A 19,503-nucleotide genomic window follows, 5' to 3' on the forward strand; every position below is an offset into this window, starting at 1 on the left:
AAAGGCACGGACTAAAAATAAATAATAATAATAATTAATCCGCGAAATTTATCTGATTTGAATCATTCTAGAACCATGTACCTTCTCGCTCTTGAAACGATCTCATATTTTCTCTCCTCGTCACTAGTACGAGTTAATTTCTATTAAATTTGATTTAGTCGTTAAATAAATTTAACGACAGAGATCGATTCTACTTTTTTAACAATTGGTCTCTTCATCGACAAGAAACCCATTCTTCGAGGATCTTCAGGGAAAGATTCTCTAAGAAATTAAGAAAAAGGTTCTTCCCCGGTAATCCCATCTCAATAAAAATTTAATCAATGAAAAATGCAAGTTAGAACAATGGAAAACGATTTAGAAGATTTGATGAAGAACAAGAACGTCACGAAACCTTGTGCGGTTATTCGACCGTCAAAGTCAAGTGTACCATACGTCCATGTGCTGGTCAACGGCAATTAACCCTTTCGCTATAGCAACGTGCAGCGAACAGCTATTACAGGTTACGACCGGACAGGCTTCCTCCGACCAGTAGCAAATAATTAACTTTCTAAAATCTTATCGTATAGAGCTTGTAAATCGTGAATTCTAAATTTTGATATTACATTAATACGCGTGTTGATCCATCATTATATAAAAATGTTGAAGGTCACCACTTCTAAGAAAACTCTACATCTGGCCTTTTCAGCTTTCTAAAGCACCGAAGCCATCGACAGCGTATAGACAAAAGACTGGGACGAAGGCAGACCATAAACAGCCGACAGGGCGACGTTATGGGCTTTTCAGTTATAGGGTAACACTGATAGCGTGTGCATCTGCACCAGCTCAAATTATTATTTCATACTTGTAGTTTCACAAAGGATATAAACCTAACAAACACGAAGATGGTACCCCGCTGGGGGTAACCATCCGCATGCTATGTATATTTAAGCTATAATATTTTACCAAATGTCCTACTGGACAAATTGTAAAATTTAAATAAACAATAAAAAGAATACTTGTAGTTTCACTTCTGTATTTAAAATATATTTTTCTACCTTATAATTTATCCACGCGTCTCTCTCTTTATACATCTAAAAACCTCAACAAAAAAGAAAGTATATATCGAAATGTCGTAAATATTCTTAAATAATTGTCCGAATTTTTATTTCAATAAAATGAAGGTTCTAATTATTTAGACGTTAAGGTATCTTGATGTGACACGATCGTTAGGATTACTGAAAAAGGACTGAATGTCAGAATGTTATTAAATTTCGAATTTTCCATGAATCTGTATTGTATTAAAATAAATACTTCACAGAGTAACTTAATGTAAAACGATCGATGAGATATAAATCAAAATGTTATAATTCTTTAATTTTCTGAATCCTTATGTTACTGAAATTAATATCCTGCGAGGTATTTTAGTTATAACTATAACTAACATATACTATTTTATTTATGACAAAAAAGTAAACGCCAACATATTTTTAAATGTTAGGTAAAAGAAGTTTTTATTCCATGTTATACGATATTTTTAATGGCTATTAAATGGAATAATAAAAAAGTGAAGGAATTCTTGGAAAGATTCTATAAAAGAAACCTTATGAAATATTATGTACATTGTGCATGAAAATTATCGACAGCCATGATTAATCGAACCTAATTGGTCCGTCATTTATACCACCTACGGTAACCACCTCAAACGTAATTAATTACTTTGCAGAACGAATCACGATAAACGTATGCAATTTCTTGCAAATAATGGATAATAAAAGAGAATATTACGCGCTAATTAAAAAGCATATTTTAATTGAAAACCATAGCAGAAAGAGATAATAATTCGTATTTTTCATCTTTTCCAAGAGAGGCAATTTTCAAAAGTTCACAACGTTCCCAACTCGTTTTATGTTGCTAAAAGTATGTTCTTATTTGATTTCAAAAATACATATATGTTTCTAGGTAATTTTTAAATTATTCGCTAGCGTAATATAAATTATATCCTATGTCTGTCTGTCTGTGCCTAACGAGATACGTTAGAGAAAATTACCTATCAAGAACTTACAGAAAGTAACTTATTTCAAAGAATTAACCAACGAAATAACGCGTAACGTTATTGAAAGACAGAAATAAAACGACTGAAAACGTCGTTGATTTTATTCACAGTGCCAAACACAACGATCAACGAGTCGCGGATTTTTGCAATTTGAATGTTACTTTCTGCAATGTCAAGGGTCCGAAAGCTTTCGAATGTTAGACGTAAACGCGATAGGATAGGTCATAGTTTAGGTAATTACGGTGGACAGGTTGGTCAAGACGACACACAGAGTCCACGAAGTTGGAATATCGCTGATTACGAAATAAGATGAATGGTTGGAAAATTGGAGACAGAGAGGGAAAACGAAAATATTTAAAGAGCAAAGAATGTCCCACGCAACTGGTCCGTGGCATAACTTTAAAATAATAAAAGGTAGGAAAGTATTCCATTAGGTAAAATGAAATCGTTTCGAACGGTGCTTCGCGTGTTACATGTATTCCCATCGGAAATGAAAGAGTAAATGTCATATATACATACATAGAGGAACAGGTGTCTTTAAAAAAGGTATAAAGAAATTAATTGCAATAGCATTTTATATAGTAAAAAATTGATTATATTTTATTTGTACAGGTATCGGTAATTCGTAACAAAAGTATTTTTCTTTCGATCGTGTAATCTCGATGAAAAACGTTTCCATAATCCACTTTACACAACAGACCGGGAGCTTTAAATAAATCAAATATAAATCCATAATATGCTTCGTGTAACTTAAAACATATTTTATTATCGTATTATTATCGTTAATTCTGTAAAGCTATTTGTCTCTGCCAATGACAATGTTAAATTTGTCATAAATCATAAATACACCAACATCCACAATATAGTCGTCGCTGCGACTAAAGTTTCCCATAACCAATTTTTCAACCAGATTTAATCCACATCTTTGAACTATACAAAACTGTTCTTTGCCATCGTGTTATACCGAAGTACTCGACCATCAACCCTTTGCACTCGAGAGGAGACTCTCCCTCGCCACGGCGTTCCATGCTGCAACTCCAGTAGCGTGGGAGAAGCGACAGTCCCTGTTTATGTTAGATCTCGACGTCTGCGATTGACGAGAGTGCAATATTGGTCGGTAAATTGGTTCCTTAGTTCTTTATGTTCTTCGTTAGGAAACGTAAAGCGTTAGACTTTAAAATGGAGATAAAATATCGAATCCCATATGCCTCGGAAACTGTGGTTCTGACAGCGTCTGCAAAGTTAGTTTGGATTCGACGATCATGGCAACAGTATTATTATAGTTCAGAAACCCTTGAAAAATGGTTTTAGGAAGTGAAATTAGCTGAAACGAAGACGAACTTGATTTTGAACTGTTGAAAAATGAGATCAATTATATCGAAGAATGCATCTCGGCGAATGCTTTATAAATTATCGTAAAAAAAATACAGAAATTAATATTACAAAATCATATTTCCAAGCATGTAAATATAGATAAATTATTAGAATATAATTTTTTTTTTGCAAGTTAATTTCTATATAAAATCATTTTACGCTAAGACACGCGTCACGTATATGCTAAATCATCCGGAGTAGCTGCTACGCCCCACCGAAAAAGTTCTCGAGTGCAAAGGGTTGAGGCAATCAAATTACTAAAAGTCGATAAAAATCAATAAAAATACACTTATCACGTTCTATGTTTTCCTTGCGGTCTTCGATCGTTAACAATTCCAAAAGAAAGAAAAAAGAAAAAAAAAAGGAAGAGGAGGAAGAATAAAAAAGAGGAGTGGCGTAGAACTTAGCAATCCCGAGCGGGAAGAAAGCAATCGTTTTAATGGCCCTGATCCCTCTTTAGCGCGACAAGCGTGCAAATAAGCGAAAAGCGAAAGAGAGAAAACGAGAAAGGGCAGAGAGTATCGAACGATCCATGACAGTTTGCTAGAAAAGGCGAGACCTTGTGCTTGAAAATGAAGAAACCCGAAGGTATTTTCAATTTCACCGCGCGAGGAATTTCGTTCTGCCCTGGCAATATACGAAAAGAAGAAGGCGTCTTTGTCTTCGTGAGAGATTGGGCGAGGAAACGGGGATGCAGAGAATGGAGGCCGAGAAAATTACGATTCTTCCTGGGATCGACTATTCTCAGCATTCGAAAAAACGACGGAGAATGATCTCGGGAAAGATGGTTCGAGGGAACAAGGCGAGTTTTCCACTCGCACTTTTCGACCGACGTCAGAAATAATATTTCGTCGATTAAGGAGAAAGTTCGTAGAATTGCTGTAGAAAAGAAACGCGGGCAGAATGCAAGTTGTATTCGATTACTTTCAGGAGAAATTGAATACGATTAAATGATATCGCGAGAATCGTTTGTAGATTTTCGGATGTACATTTTTTCCATTTTCTTGGTAACAAAAAGGACGGTTAATGATTACTAAAAAATTCAGAGAATTTAAGAATTCGAAGTACTATGGACTAAGTTAATAAGAATTCCAATGCTTAAGAAATCAATATTTTCAGAATCGAATGATTCGAAAGATCGAAAGTTTCGGTATTCGAGGGTTTGAAAATTCGGGGCTTCAGGAACTTTGCAAAACGTATTCCGCGATTTGAAAATCCAAAAATTGAGTAATTTCTGATTACGATGCTTCGATCAACCATATAACACGCGTCTTTCTGTCCTTCCCGCAATTGTCCCTCGCAATTCCATCCCTACCATTTCGCCATATAAATACCAGAAATAAACTCTACCGCAGCAGAGTTCTCGTTCGCGAAACTTTTTAATCCTCCCGCCTCGCCAAAATTTCCTCGTAAACGGAAACGCTATTTAATCGTTCGACATTTTGAAGATTATATCCCTCCCTTTACAACCAACAGGAAACAACGAAAATTAATATATTTTTAAGTCGCGAACGGTTTATTAAATGTTACCATTGTCAACGTTTATATCGGTCGCAATAAACGAACAATGTCGCGTGTCAGGGCTCATGAAGCATCGCCAAATTCGCTTGTATTTGCGTTATGGAAGATGTAACACGCGTGTCCACGTACATCCACTTGCTCGCAACCAGTTTCGCGTATGCAATCATATTGCAGCACGCAGTGAGGATCGTATAATACCACAAACGAGAACATTACCAAATTGAATGCGTATTCATTCGCGCGATTTAATATTCGTTATATCGCCCCCTCCTAGCAATAAAGCTTATGACTGCGTGATTGAGACCAGCGTCGGGACAAATATCGTTCGGATTAAATTCGACATCGAGAAATAGGAATAACGTAGATTTCATCGTTGACGTGAAACGTTTCGATCGAATACCGATATACCTTTAGAAATTAGGAGCACGAAGGATTATCTTAAGAATAATAACAAAAGCCATCTATGATATTAAATTCTATTCTTTCTATTTCTATTTAGAAACTCGTTAATAAAACGATACAGATTCTAACATGATATTGGATGATTTTCTTTTCGGATTTTAATTCAATCCGAATCGAAAGAATAAACACGAAGCTTCAACGAAAGGCAATTAAGATTTTCCATGGTGATATTCTTTTGTGGTTTAATTTAAGTTAAATATAAAAGGCGTATAGTAGAAAGCTTCCAGGGAAATAGTATCGGCTAGCTATTTTCTTGGATTAATTTTAATTAAATTTCGCGAGTAGATTCGAAGCTTCGTCAGAAGAATAATTAAAATTTTTCACAGCGTTCTGCGGTTCCCTTCTCCGTTTGGAATTCGGTTAAACTGAAATTACGTTTAATTTAGCACGTTCGTACTCATAGACAGAGAGGACTAAGGATTTTTACGGAACTTTCAATTTGAGAGACAAAATAAATCGGAATGTTTAATCATAATACAAAGACAGGATTTACTACCGCGTTCTTCATATCACGATTTCTTCTTGCATCCATTACGGTATAACAATGTAGTACGTAAATTCTGACATTGTCATGAATAATTGAAAAGTTCATTATGTTCCGGTTATTATTATTATTATCAAGACAAACACGACGAACCTTGATAAAACAATCCGGTCCACGGATATCCGTTGATAGGTGCGCGTTTACCTATCTGTTGTTAATTAGTGAAATTTCCTCGTGTGTATAAACCACGCGCATCTGTTTACACACATGCACGTGATGAGAGAATCGAATTAATTCGATATTCGTTACGACCCGGGCAATAATACAACCTCTGATTGCGAGATCGAATTAAATTCGGTGAACCTCCGAAAATCGAGTAATTTTCCTGTGGAAATGCGCCGATTGCTACTTCAATCAACAACTTCCTTGCTTTTCTAATCACGATTCTAATCAAGTTTAGCAACCGACCGACCAATTAACACGGACATCGGCCCGATCTGATTCTAACTTTCTCTGATTAACTGTTCGCGATGAGATATTTATCAACGGCGACGAATATCTTTTGGTGGCTGAATAATTTTCTCTTTCACTTCTAGAAGGCTACACGCGGCTAAAAAGTGGTTGAAAAATCGCTTAAATTTAGTCCACAGTTTATGATTTTTAATCTGATAATCGTTTCACCAGAAGCTTCTATAATAGCGAAGCAGAAGACTAACGAAAACGAATCCTGTCTGGTTAAATTGGTTTTGTTCGACGATAATGTACAGATAAAATACGATTCATCTTTATTGGCAATGAGAAATTAGAAATTCCAAGGTAAATAAATTTAATAGCAGAAATTCTACGGGGCAAAGACAAAGACGATCTTCGATACGAGGAATGACAAATTTATTTTACCAATTATCCTGAAAATTGGCGAACGTATAGAAAAATAATAAATACAAAAACTATCCGTTTCTTTTTATACAAAATCTCTAGAAAATCGTAAGTTTGACGATGATGTACAGATAAAATACGATTCATCTTTGTCGGCAATGAGAAATTAGAAATTCCAAGGTGAATAAATTTAATAGCAGAAATTCTACGGGGCAAAGACAAAGACGATCTTCGATACGAGGAATGACAAATTTATTTTACCAATTATCCTGAAAATTGGCGAACGTATAGAAAAATAATAAATGCACAAATTATGCGTTTCTTTTTATACAAAATTTCTAGAAAATCGTAAGTTTTGGTCGACTTTCCGCTCGAAAGCTATTCACGATAATCCTCGTTCGCGATGAGATGTTCATTGAACAGGACGAGTAGTATTAGAAGGATATAATAATAATTCTATTTTATTCCTGGGATAAGAATAAACGTGGTTGCAAGGGTAACTGAAGGCTCGTTTAGTTTTAATCCCTCGATCCCTGCTTTTGATATCTAATAGCTGGATAATTGCTTAACCAAAAACTTCTTTGCTGGTGAAATTAGAGACGAATAAAAAATGAATCGCGTTTAATCAAATCAGTTTATATTATTTGCGACAGAAATGTAATACCAGAGATTCTTGCAGTTTAACAAGATGTAGTTTAATTAAATGATTTTGATTAAAAACGATAAAAACTATGCGATAGCGACTGGAAATTAACGATCGCTTTGCTCGGATCATAACGAGGCCACGGTGAATGGAAAGCACCGGAAACAACATTGTTAAGGTTCATACTCGGTCGCTAGATCGGCCTGTTGCATTACGCAAACGATAGATCGATTAATCCTCGCGTTTCCGAGTTGTCGACCGCTTCTCCAGGATTCAATTCGACCGACGAAACGGTATTTAATCGCAAAGTGCGCCGTTATCGATAACATCGAACCAGATATTACGGAAATGCTACACGAATGCCACGAATTCAAATACTGTTTCCGCGCTACAATACGAATTTCCACGATCGTTTCTTCGTTACGAATTACGAAGAAATCGCTTCGATTCCGTTGATCCATGTTCTATTATTACATTCGCCTGTCCGTGTATTTACTGGAAATCGAAATGTAGAAAATGTATAGAAAATATGCATGAACATTCACGAATATAACACAAATGTATCGAATATGCATAAACGGATATTCAGAGATAGAACTTCGATAGAAATTTCCTGCAATAGACGATAATTAAGGGCTAAAAATAACTTTATTTCCAATTTAATCGATAGTAATTTTCAATACAATTTTAACCAATTTTCTAAATCTTTGGATATGCGTACATTTTATAATTTTCGTTCTTCTTACTTCGATATTTATCGTTCAGTATTCCGCGTCCACTCCTCGGACGATTCCGAGCATCCGCAATTCCGATTTTCTCGTAACTTTTGTCGGCCAGAGGAAGAAAGAACGATGAAAAAGAAGAAAAAAACGAGGAACAGGCGACAAGAACAGTTGGAAGAACAAACACAGGATATAGGCGAGAGAAACACGAACGGAAGAGTAGCAGGGAACAAAAAGGGGTAAAAGCAAAGTTGGCGAGGGTGCGGAGAGTGCAACGGCGCGAAATAAAAGGAAGAACAAACGCAGTGCGGGAGTTAGATGTCATTCGATCTCGTTCAGTGGTCCCCTCGTAGAGCCAGGCAAAAAATATTGTTTGTCATTCGCCGACACTTTTTCCATCCTTTTCCCATCTTTTTTCCATCCTTTTCCCAAGGATGAGTGCCATTCCCAGTCACTTCGTGTACCAACGTGTCCCTAGTTTTCGCGCGCCGGATAAAAAATGGGTTAATAGTTCCATGGCTGGCCGTGCGTATCACGACGACTCGTGTAACTTCCCTGATCGAGGATTGGGTGCTTTGCGCGGAGCTTTACACCTGCAGGATGTCGAAGAGTAGATCATATACAGAGTGTCCTACTTAAAACCGATCACCTAAATATCTGCTTTGTTGTTAACGATACGAGAGACGTTGAATCCTTAGTGGACGTACGATCGAGCGTTCGTGGTATCAGCGCGATGACTGCTCAGCTCGTTGTTCCTAAGTTGCTACGCAAGCGTTAAATGGAAAATTCCCTAATCGTTGGATCCGACGTAACGATCATGTATCACGAGCAGCGCATTGTTCAGAATTAACAGCGTTAGATTTTTATCTTGCGGGAAGTTGAAAGAAAACGTTTATCAAGGGTAATCTGACAGTGCAGAATATACGAAGAATCGGATAACTGGAACTTGTAAAGCTATCGCGTTAGACGAGGTAGAAAGTGCATCGCGATCCGTAATTTCTCGCTTTGAACAGTGCATCGCCGCTAATGGACATGGCAAGAAAAAGTTCGCTACTGTGCCAACATCGTCTCAGAACTTTATTATCTTTTTCATGTTCACAGTCGTCTCGATGTCGTACGACTGGCACATCTCGATGCATCTCAACGCGTACTATACGATGCAATGAAAAAAGTATATGCTGCCTGACAAAAAATACCGGTGACGTAAAAAGATTCATGAAAAAGGTATCGGGAAGCTTTTAAAACCTTTCAAACGATCTTTGACACGTCGCTCGCTTTCTTAAAAAGTGAATCAGACGTTTAGGCGTTCGGTCTTAAACGGGACACCCTGTATACACAGATTGATAAAGTTGGAAAATACGATCAAGTTTCTCCCATTAGTCGATTGCTACGATCTTGTATTTCTTTCTTCTTTTTTTACGTACAAATGTGGATATTTCGTTAGTGGATTTTTGCAACTTCCCTGCTCAAAAATTGAGTAGAAATTGCTTTACGCGGAGATCTACAGTCGGATGTTTTTTTCAAAGCATTTTATATTCTAAAATTTCAACGTCCGCTATATTTGGAAATACACGTACGTAGATACATATTCAACGAACGATATTGCATATTTAACGAATTAGAAAAAGCGCGAGGTTTTGCAAGAAGATCTTATGTTGAACTACGTTCATTGTTACGGAGGGCTCACGAGTGCCCGTTTCGATAAATAATTCAGTCGGTGAAGTGGAACATTTCTGAATGATATATTAAGACAGTGACAAATGAAATTTCTTTTTACAAACCCTGTCAACGCCGATCGTTGCGTAGAAATCGATCTTTATGAACGAACAAACGTGACGCATTCCTGAAACTGTGGATTCATCGGAAAATTAAAGACCTGTAATTATTTTTAACAATTTCCAACTACAATCTTAAACCTTTAAACCCTAAAAGTTCACTTTTCCTATTAGAAAATCCACAACGTTTATTCGATTCCATAGAATAGCTGCATCTTTCGCAAGCAAAATTTCGATAAATCTGAATCTCGACCTGCCATGTATTTTCTATGAAAATTGTGCTTGTGCGCCACTTTGCCTGCGCTTCTTAATCGTGGCAAGGTCTCTGGCTTTGTCTGTTCCCTGTCGCGTTCCAGCAAAAGCTACTAACGTAGCTGGCGGTATTATGCAGTAATTGGCTTTACTTGGCACCAGGACAAGTTTGCATTTAACCAGCCGCGAGCCATCGCGCACCGCCACTTGAAATTCCTTCACCTCCGGACGTGCAAAGAACGCGGATCACGTGTACGTTATACACAATATCTTTCCGATATTTTCCATTCGCATCCACTCGCGACTTCTTCCTCGATTGCGATGGCATCAACAACGTCGATCCAGTTGCAAATTCGATTTTTATTTTATTTTACGAAATTCAAATATATCGTATATTAATATGTTGCTTAATCTTTGAAAAAGTTAACTAACAGTAATGGCTAAACTATGCGCTAAATATTTTTCAAATTGCAGTTCCAATCTACTAATAAATCTACAATAATCGATCAATGTTGCAAATTATCTGTGAGGTATTTGTGTCCATCGTTAACCCGCGGAATAACGGACCGCAAATTTTCTGTTGTTGACGTTGACATCGCACACCTGGCCCTTGAAGGGCGATGCACCATCGTATTGAACGCGTCCAACCGAATGTTGACGACTCGTTGACGACCCTCTGATAATCGTGAAACGACAGTCGTTAAATATACAATGAATACAGGAAGTCTAAATTTCACGTATTTTTCATGACAGTTTTTATATAAAAATAAGAAACCAGTGGATTCGACAGAGTGACAAAATCGGCGAATTTATATTGTTCCGGATATTGAAATACATAAAATAATATTAAAATAAAAATAACAAAATTCTATATATAAATATGAATTTCAAACATTTTACTTGTTGTGTGTTCAATTTCATTTTAATGCCTCCTAAGTCTCCCAATCGCAATTTCTTTTCTTCCAAGGAAATGCAATTCTGGTAATGGAGGGTCGACTAATACCGAACGTTATATTCTCTACGAAATTGCAAAAATTTTGCTCTTACTAAGAAAGCTTACGATTTATTTAACTCTCGCTTTGGTAAGAAAATTATCAACTGATCGGAACCAATTTGTTACGAATAAATTATTTGCTGTCAGTACATCAGTGCAACAAAATATGAATATAATACAACAGAGCTATGATAATAAAATAAAATAAAATTCAGAAAATGTAACGAGAAATTCAAGAAAATTCAAGGAAATTCAAGAACCTTGATTCCTTTTAATTCTGAATTTATTTCAACGATAATGCAACATCATAACGAGAGTATGCTCGAGTTTCTTTTTTTTAATGATTCGGTGTATGTATCTGAGGTAGTGGCGTATCTAAGAACAGTGTGCTGCTTTATTAAAAAGACAGAATCGTGAATGACATACAAGAAGCAAAGCCTGCGGGGCAGCTCTGAGGGAAAGAGTGATGGATAAAATGTTGAGAAAATTTCAAACTTAAGGAGAGTCGACAGGAATATTTCGCGAGAAGAACGTGAAATTCGTCTATGTAGAATTGCTGCATGTGGAGGTAAAGAATAACAAGGAAAAATGAATTCGACCAGTAAGGTGAACAGTCGATGGAAATCACATGCAAGAAAAATGAGATAGTCTGACGTGTGTAAACAGAACGAGAAATCGATGAAAGAAAACTAAAACTGTAATAAAATCAATTTATATAATCCTTCATTTTTATAATTAATTATTACTTTTAAATCATAATTTTCTCTTAAAATTGTATTATTTAATTAATTCACAAACTTGGTTTACCCGCTTATTGCTGTCACGCCAAATTAATCGCCGCTTGTATTATTTGCTAAATTTAATTTTCATTAATTTTATAAATTTAATTATTCTGTTTTAAATTATTTGTATATTACAAACGAATATAGATAAAGTTTTGAAGAATATCTCTTATCGAACCTAAACTTATCTGAATAAGTAGATAAAAATTGGATTTAAAAAAATTAGATAAATTTTTCCATATAGATATTGCGTTATTCAATTATTCTCCATACAATATAATAATCCACAAACCGATTGTAATATAATCGCTATAATAAGAGAAGAAAAAAGGTTTCAGAAGGGGTGGTGTCTGATTCCATGATGAGAACGTGACACGAACTCTGGTTCCTTAATCTAAGAGTTTCGAGGAGATCAAAGAAATTAGTTACAATGTTTCCGAGGCATTAGTGTTTTAGATCAAAGATTCTCCACGAAACTCGTTGGTAAAATATAAAGCGGGCATCAGTATCGATATTTATCTTGTCAAAGTTATTTAAGCTTCTCATGAACTCCAACATTCATGAAAAAGAAAATAAAGGGACATCTAAAAGAAGTTTGACAACAAAATAGATAAAATTGTACATGTAAATTTTACAAATTACGACTCGTCCCATTATTTTATCGTAGTCTGCGGATACACATTTAATGTAAAATCGATTCAGCAATATTGCAAACTGAAAAGTTATTGCACGAGCGAGCGCTAGAAATAATAACAACGACAAAGTAAGCTTCTCGTATTTGGTGACTTTCAATTGATACAATCAACGAAGAGCATTCCAGTTTACAGAAGCAATTTCCTGCGATGCAGTAAAGTTTTCATCGTGAACCTTTTGTTTAGCGACTGATCCCCGGGTTGTGCACCGGCTACCAGAACGCGAAAACAGAATTTTTCAACTTCCACGAGGTGGAGGTTGAATACTCGCGTTTCCTTTCTCGTGTTACATGGAAAACGCCCGACATTGTTGCACCGATATCGTTTCTGGGATAATGTTTGCTCTGGAATCGGTAGTTTCTACGTGTAAACACGGGGAACTTTCACAAAAGCACACGGATTCTCTCCCTCCCCCCTCTCTCTCTCTCTCTCTCTTCTCCCTCTGTTTCTTTTTATTACACGATTAAAAGAGTAATTGAATTTTCTTCCGACTTCTTTCGGTTGTAGGAAAGCAACAAACGAGGAAAAGAACATCAAATTTATTAAGATCGTCGAGCTATCCTACATTCTGTGAAATATCAAGAGAAACCTTTGAGACGAAATCAAAGAGAGGTATAATCCGTGGCATCCTGAATGAGAAACGCGTGGAAAAGCAAAAAGGTTCATTCTGCAAGTTCAGCAGGTGAATCTACAGCAAACACGGTTGGCAAAAAAATGTTCTATGCAAGTTGGATTATCGGAATTTACGGCGAGAAGTTACGGCGAGTTATTTACCACTTCTCTTCCAGTATTCGTCAAAAGTGGCATATTAAACAAGTTGGATAAATTATCGCTGTGATCGAACGACCGTATGATTACGTGTACTTGAGATACGATGACAAATTCGTTCGTTCTGCTCAGAAACGAATGCGACTTTAAATAAATAAAATAAAATAGAAACGATCGTTCAGGCATTTCACGGCCGATTTACCGGCACGGCATTTAAGACGAGTCAAGATCCCGCGGTACTTGTCCGCCGCTTTATTTTGATCGCAACACGAAGCTGAACAAGCCAGTTAAGGGACAACGGCTCGATGGCACCGAGTTACGGTACGTATTCGTGTCAAGATCAACGAAGAAGAAATGAACCACCGATGCCGTGGCGCGGTTCTAAGTAAGAACGTCCCCTGAGACAAGTGACGGCACGCGCGCACACACACGCGAAATATCGAGATGCAGTAGCGTGTAAAAATAATTCACGATCGCAGATGGCCCCACGAGGATGCACCTCGACATGCATTTCTTTCGTCTCTTTCGTCGTGATTGTCGTTGGCCTCGTGTGCATCGTCGCGTCGTCTCTACGCGGCGGAAAAGTCGACGATGCGACGCGTGTTTCAGTGGAGGTAGTCGCGTGTTCGTGCCAGTGACATGAAATTATCGAAGGGAAGAGAATAGGGAGCTCGGGCACTGGGTCAACTATTTTATTTTCGGCCATAATTTTGAAACGTTCGGCACAGCAGCGTTCACCGTGCACAACGACAACGCGTAGTATATACGAGTTTGTTGAACAATTGCCCGCAGGAATTGCTAAACTTTTTAGGTGTTTCGAGACGTGACAAAGACGTTGTGCATTGTAAACTTTAGATTTGGATATATCGAAAGAGACTTCTTTTATTATCCGATTCTAACGACGATTCATCGTTAGTGAACCTTTTATCAAAAATTTATTTCAAAATATCGGAAATTAATACACGCAAAAGAAAATTAATATACGTCCCACCGTAAAATCGCATAACGCAGCCAGTTATTTTCCCTTGATATTTTTACGTGCAACGCGATGCCTCCACATCTATTCGCGTATTTGTTTATTCATAAATCAACTGTATAGCGTGGTCGGTCCAAAATCCATCTTTCAAAAGCACGACAACGTTTTAAATATCGATCAACTACCTCCGCGTATTATAAACGATATTTCATCAATTTATAGTAATATCACGTCGCTTCTCTCACTTACCGTGATTCTCGTACATTTCGAAACTTCACCTCATAATAAGACGACTCGCGAAAGTATTCCAATACTTACGCAAACCTTTTATGACTATATACGACGTGTTACAAATTTCCTACGATAACTGTTCAAATACGTTCACGAGCTCGCTATACCTTTCTCTCTTGACATTACGCACGCACCAAAGTCCGATAGCGTGAATGATATAGGAGCAATATTGGAAATCAAGATTTATTTTCCTCGCAGTTTGTATTTTTATAATAACGTTTCAACCAATCCCTCGCTCCTGTATTTCCTAACTTTACCATAACTTTTTAATAAAGTTTCAAATAACACTTCCGATTAAGACGTGACAGCGGAGGTACTCACACGTACGAAATGCCAGTAAAAACATAGGGATTATAGAGAAATTAAGAGAGAGAAAAAGGTAGAAAGGATACGAAGGAAAGAATTAAAAGGGCGAAATAAAAGTGAAATAACCGGAGCGAAAAAGCAAGCAGGATTAACGCGTGATCTGTGGTAGAGGTTAGGACAAAGAAGGTTATAACGTAGGTAGAGAGGTTAAGGGCGACGCGAAGGAAACAAACCTCCAAATGACTTACATTTATATAACATTTTTCGCTTCGTTATACTCGTAATAACGTACTGACGAAGTTTGGCTATCAAACCATGAGACAGCCTGTTTGGTATGGCTCGGTGTATCTCGTCGAATTGAAAATAGTACGAGCGAGGGAACGCAGGGAACGCAGGCAGAATATGTCGAGCGTGTTTCTTATATACGCGTGAAAGTAAACTCGCAACGTTTTTTCCTCGTTGCCTGTGTCGCTGTCTGCGTTACCGACATGAAAACGAGAAGGTTTGAAACAAGGTTACGGGGATAGAATTTACAATCGGCGCGAACCATTCGTTTGCCTGGCCGCTGATAAATTTCAAATATACCGGAAGCATCTGCGAATTAATATTTCGCTTAGTTTCTGCCTCGTATAATCCCATTATTCTGATTAAAATTGTGAAACGGAAGAAAACTGCCGGTGCAACGGTGTATCGTAAAGATCACGCGAAAGTGCCTCTGGTAAAAGTATGTTTCATTTATTAACTACGTTGCTGATTAAGGCAAATGGCTCGCTGAGCTTTATGCACGCTACGTTAACCTTTTAGCGTCGAATGAGTTACGCGTCGATATGGAAAAAAAAGATTATATATATATATATAAGATTATACAGCGGCTACAAGAAGCATTTGCACATGTCCTTATTTTCCATTGGCGCGTTTTTATCGGCTTCTGCGTTTCATTTTCATAATATCAAATTATCGCAGTCGTACGACGAAATTGCTATTAATTAATACGATTTTTTATATACTCGGATTTAGGTAAATCCCGCTATGTAAATAATATAGGCGATGGTGTGCAAATAATTTTTTTAGCCACTGCATATACAAACTGTATTTAACGTTCAGATATTTTTAGACTTAGACACTCGAGCGATTAAACAAGGCTGGGGTACTTGCAAAATTCGATACTTAGAAGTCATTTACCGAAGTATCTGAGTATTGAAACGTTCGAGTACTCCGTAACCGGGAACTTAAATGTTCAAATTTTTAAGTACTTGCACATACTATGAGTGCACGTTATAAATACTACGGTACTTGCGAGCAATCAGCTACTCGAATGCTCCGGTATTTCACTTCTAAGGCTTCGAGTGCTATGAAATTATAATACAAAGCGGAGAAAAAAATCTCAATCCAAGAATTTTCTTATTCTAGAATTGGGTAATTTTTAAAAGTCTAAAATAATAAATAATAAAACTAGTCCGCGTTGGGAAGAAGAACGAACAAGAAGCCCGATAACCGAAATACATGGCCATGATTCTCGTTGAAATTAAGAACAGGCAACAGAATTTCCAAAATAAATAGAACGACGTGTAAAATGGAAATATCTGCTCTAGATTTGAGGCAACCAAGGCGGACACGCGGGTGTACAAGTGGACGAACGAATGAATAATGAAAAAAGGAACGAATTAAAAGCTAACAAAGTATTGATCGTGATGAATCCACGAATTTTACAATGTCGACATAGCCACATGTATATGTGTATGTACGAAAACCCAAACTATTACCTTGCTCGTCCATTTCCGGCGCATAAACGCGTCGATCATGCACAGAATGCATCATTTATCCGACCGTGAAATCTATCAAAATTTTTCTCCTGCTCAACAACGTTAAATAAATTACGCAGCCACATTAGCATCTCTATCAAACGCTGGCAAAATCAAAATATTATTTAAATTTTATATATAATTCTTTATCGAAATAAGGGAAATTGTTGGAAGAATGGGAGGAGATTACACTTTTTGAAAAAATTCAATATATCAGTAACGTCAAATATTAAGTAACATTTAAATATACTGATGATTTGATAGGTAGAGAAACGAAATCCAAATAATTCTCTTCGCCCTGTTATTGCTTGCTATGTCGTGTCTGTTCTACCGATGCCAAAGTATAACGGAATTGTACGATAGCTATGTTATAGATTATTAAATATCTATTATATCGTAATATTTCGTGCAATACTAATAAAAGAATTTCCTTTCTTTTAATACAAACAGGATACAAAGAACTGATTCAACAATGATTTTAAAGGCAAGAAGGTGGAGAGCGTAGGAGGGAGAGGAACAGGTAACTTTAAGAATAGAAATTGAAGCCCAAGTGGATTAACCCGGATACCGACCAGACACATCCATCGTTCGTTGCTATTCAAAATAAACCTTGGACGGATGATAGGATCAAACTGCGATCCATTTGAAAGAATTTACATATCTCAATGGTCGACAAAAAAAAGACATGGACAAATTACTCCAACAATTGCAATAGAACGAGTGCGATCGTGTTCCTTGCGCAATGACCATCAATATTTTGCATATTCTACGAGATCTCTTTCTTAGGTTGTTCATACAGAAAATCAATTGAATTATTATATTGCGCCAACATTTTAGAAACAAGACACTGGCAAAAATCGTGGAAAATTGATTTTTAACGATAAACCTGATATACGCGTTTGATTAGGAAGATTTTTATTCTTTCTAATCGAATTAAATTTATTTCCTGAAAAAAAAGGCACGGTAATTTGTAAATAATCCATAAAATACCTTGTTCGCCAAGAAAGGAAGTAAAGAAAAATGATGGCTCATTTCAACAAATATTTTCTTTCCGCGGAATTGTAATTTTTAACGAAAATATACGTGTTAGATACGTATTACGTGAATTATAATTTTTGTTCAGTAACAGAACTTTCTTTTTCGAAGAAACGAAAATACCGTGGATTGAATTCACGGTATGCCGTTTTTACGTAACGTGACGAATATTTATAGAGGATCGGAAAGTACGGTAATATTCCATTAAGTTAATTTTCACGAGACGCAGACGAAAATTTAGACGTTAATGCGAGTTTTGCATGAGAAGAACGAGCCCAGTAATCCATCAGTAGTTCGTTCGATTTTATTTGAAATACGGTATTTCCATTGGCTAACTGATTAATATTTTTCACCTGTACATCGTTATTATCAATTTATATTTATTATCATTTACATTCAGTTTTATAAAAGAATCGAAAAGCGAAAGAGAGATGAAAAAAATAAAAATCAGATTCGCGAAATATTTAAAAATACGAGATTTGATATTTTTACGAAAGAGCGAAAGAAGATCGCACAAAATATTAAATTATTATTATTATTATTATTTCAATTTTCAGGAACTATCGCTAATTGTTGGATTAAAATATTAATTATTTTTAATCGATCGATATTATATATTTTCAATTACTGCGTGATCTAAGATTTTTGTACGGCAAGTCGACTTTCAAAATCAATTGTGTCACGAGAAAACTTTGCAACTTTTCCTGCACATATTTCGCGACTGTTGGCGTACGCCATTCTGACAGCAATGAAGTTTACAATTTGCATTCTGTGCCATGACGTTGTAATTGAATCTGAATCACGTTGAGCTTACGTGGAAGCGCGATCTAAAAGCAGGCCAGTGGTGGCGAAATTTTCAAAGAAACTCTACATCACTGCAAATCTTTTTTTCATCAAGAAGAAGCTGATGCTTTCTCTATAGAAATTCGCTTCACTTACATGGAAATTCAGAGATGCAAAAATACACGGAATACGTATAATACGCGAAGATATTCAAAATATCCAAAGTATGACTCCTCGTTGTAACATTTAGCGGGAGAAATATCTGTTTAAAGCATTTCACGCAGCGGTTCGTACAACGTTTTAAATAATAAAACTCGTTCTGGCTCTGCGATCAAGACTAAAGGTAGAAAACTTGCGAGAAATTTAAGATCGCGCGAGAGGGTGTTTCGCTTTTTGCGATGGACGAACAAATAAATATCGAAGAAAAAGAGAGAAAGAACACAACAGGAAGCAGTGAAATGCAAAGTAGAACGAGTATCACATGCAAGAGAAGCCGTCAATTAGGTCGTCGAATGGGGTCGCAACACAGTCTGTAAGTACAGTTTTCCTCGGATAAATCATTTTCTGTTAAAAAGAACACGGCAAGAAAGAAGGTGAAATCACGAGCGAGCCACGTTCGCAAATACTGACACGCGGTAAATTTCGAAGAAGCGGAAAGAGGGAAAAAAGCGATCCTTTAATTTTAGAACACGAACGTCAGTTTTGTGGCGTGAAAAGTACGCGCCTGTCGAAATGAACAATCTAGGATGATATTTGACGATTAATTTATGCACCCGATACCATAACTTTCAAGCATCGACGAAGATAAGTTTGTTTTGTAAGATCATTTTTTTAACTGTTGTGAAATTTTCCATCCTTGTGTTCGAAATTTTCCATGTTCGTATTACGCGCACTCTGAGTATTTGCGAATCTGCAGATTTTCCATAAATACAC

General features: G+C 36.6%; 1 protein-coding gene and 1 long non-coding RNA gene across 7 annotated transcripts in view; one reads left to right on the forward strand and one right to left on the reverse strand.

Annotated features, from left to right (window-relative positions):
* Positions 1-17,283, forward strand: part of LOC122570634 — a 175,058-nt gene extending 157,775 nt beyond the window's left edge. Inside the window, exon 4 of the long non-coding RNA XR_006317865.1 lies at positions 17,203-17,283. This is a non-coding gene — a long non-coding RNA (uncharacterized LOC122570634). The remainder of the gene's footprint in view (positions 1-17,202) is intronic.
* Positions 1-19,503, reverse strand: part of LOC122570624 (receptor-type tyrosine-protein phosphatase kappa) — a 118,864-nt gene that overhangs the window by 63,104 nt on the left and 36,257 nt on the right. The window lies entirely within an intron of this gene.

Source organism: Bombus pyrosoma, linkage group LG9 (genome assembly GCF_014825855.1).
Source record: "Bombus pyrosoma isolate SC7728 linkage group LG9, ASM1482585v1, whole genome shotgun sequence".
NCBI lineage: Eukaryota > Metazoa > Arthropoda > Insecta > Hymenoptera > Apidae > Bombus > Bombus pyrosoma.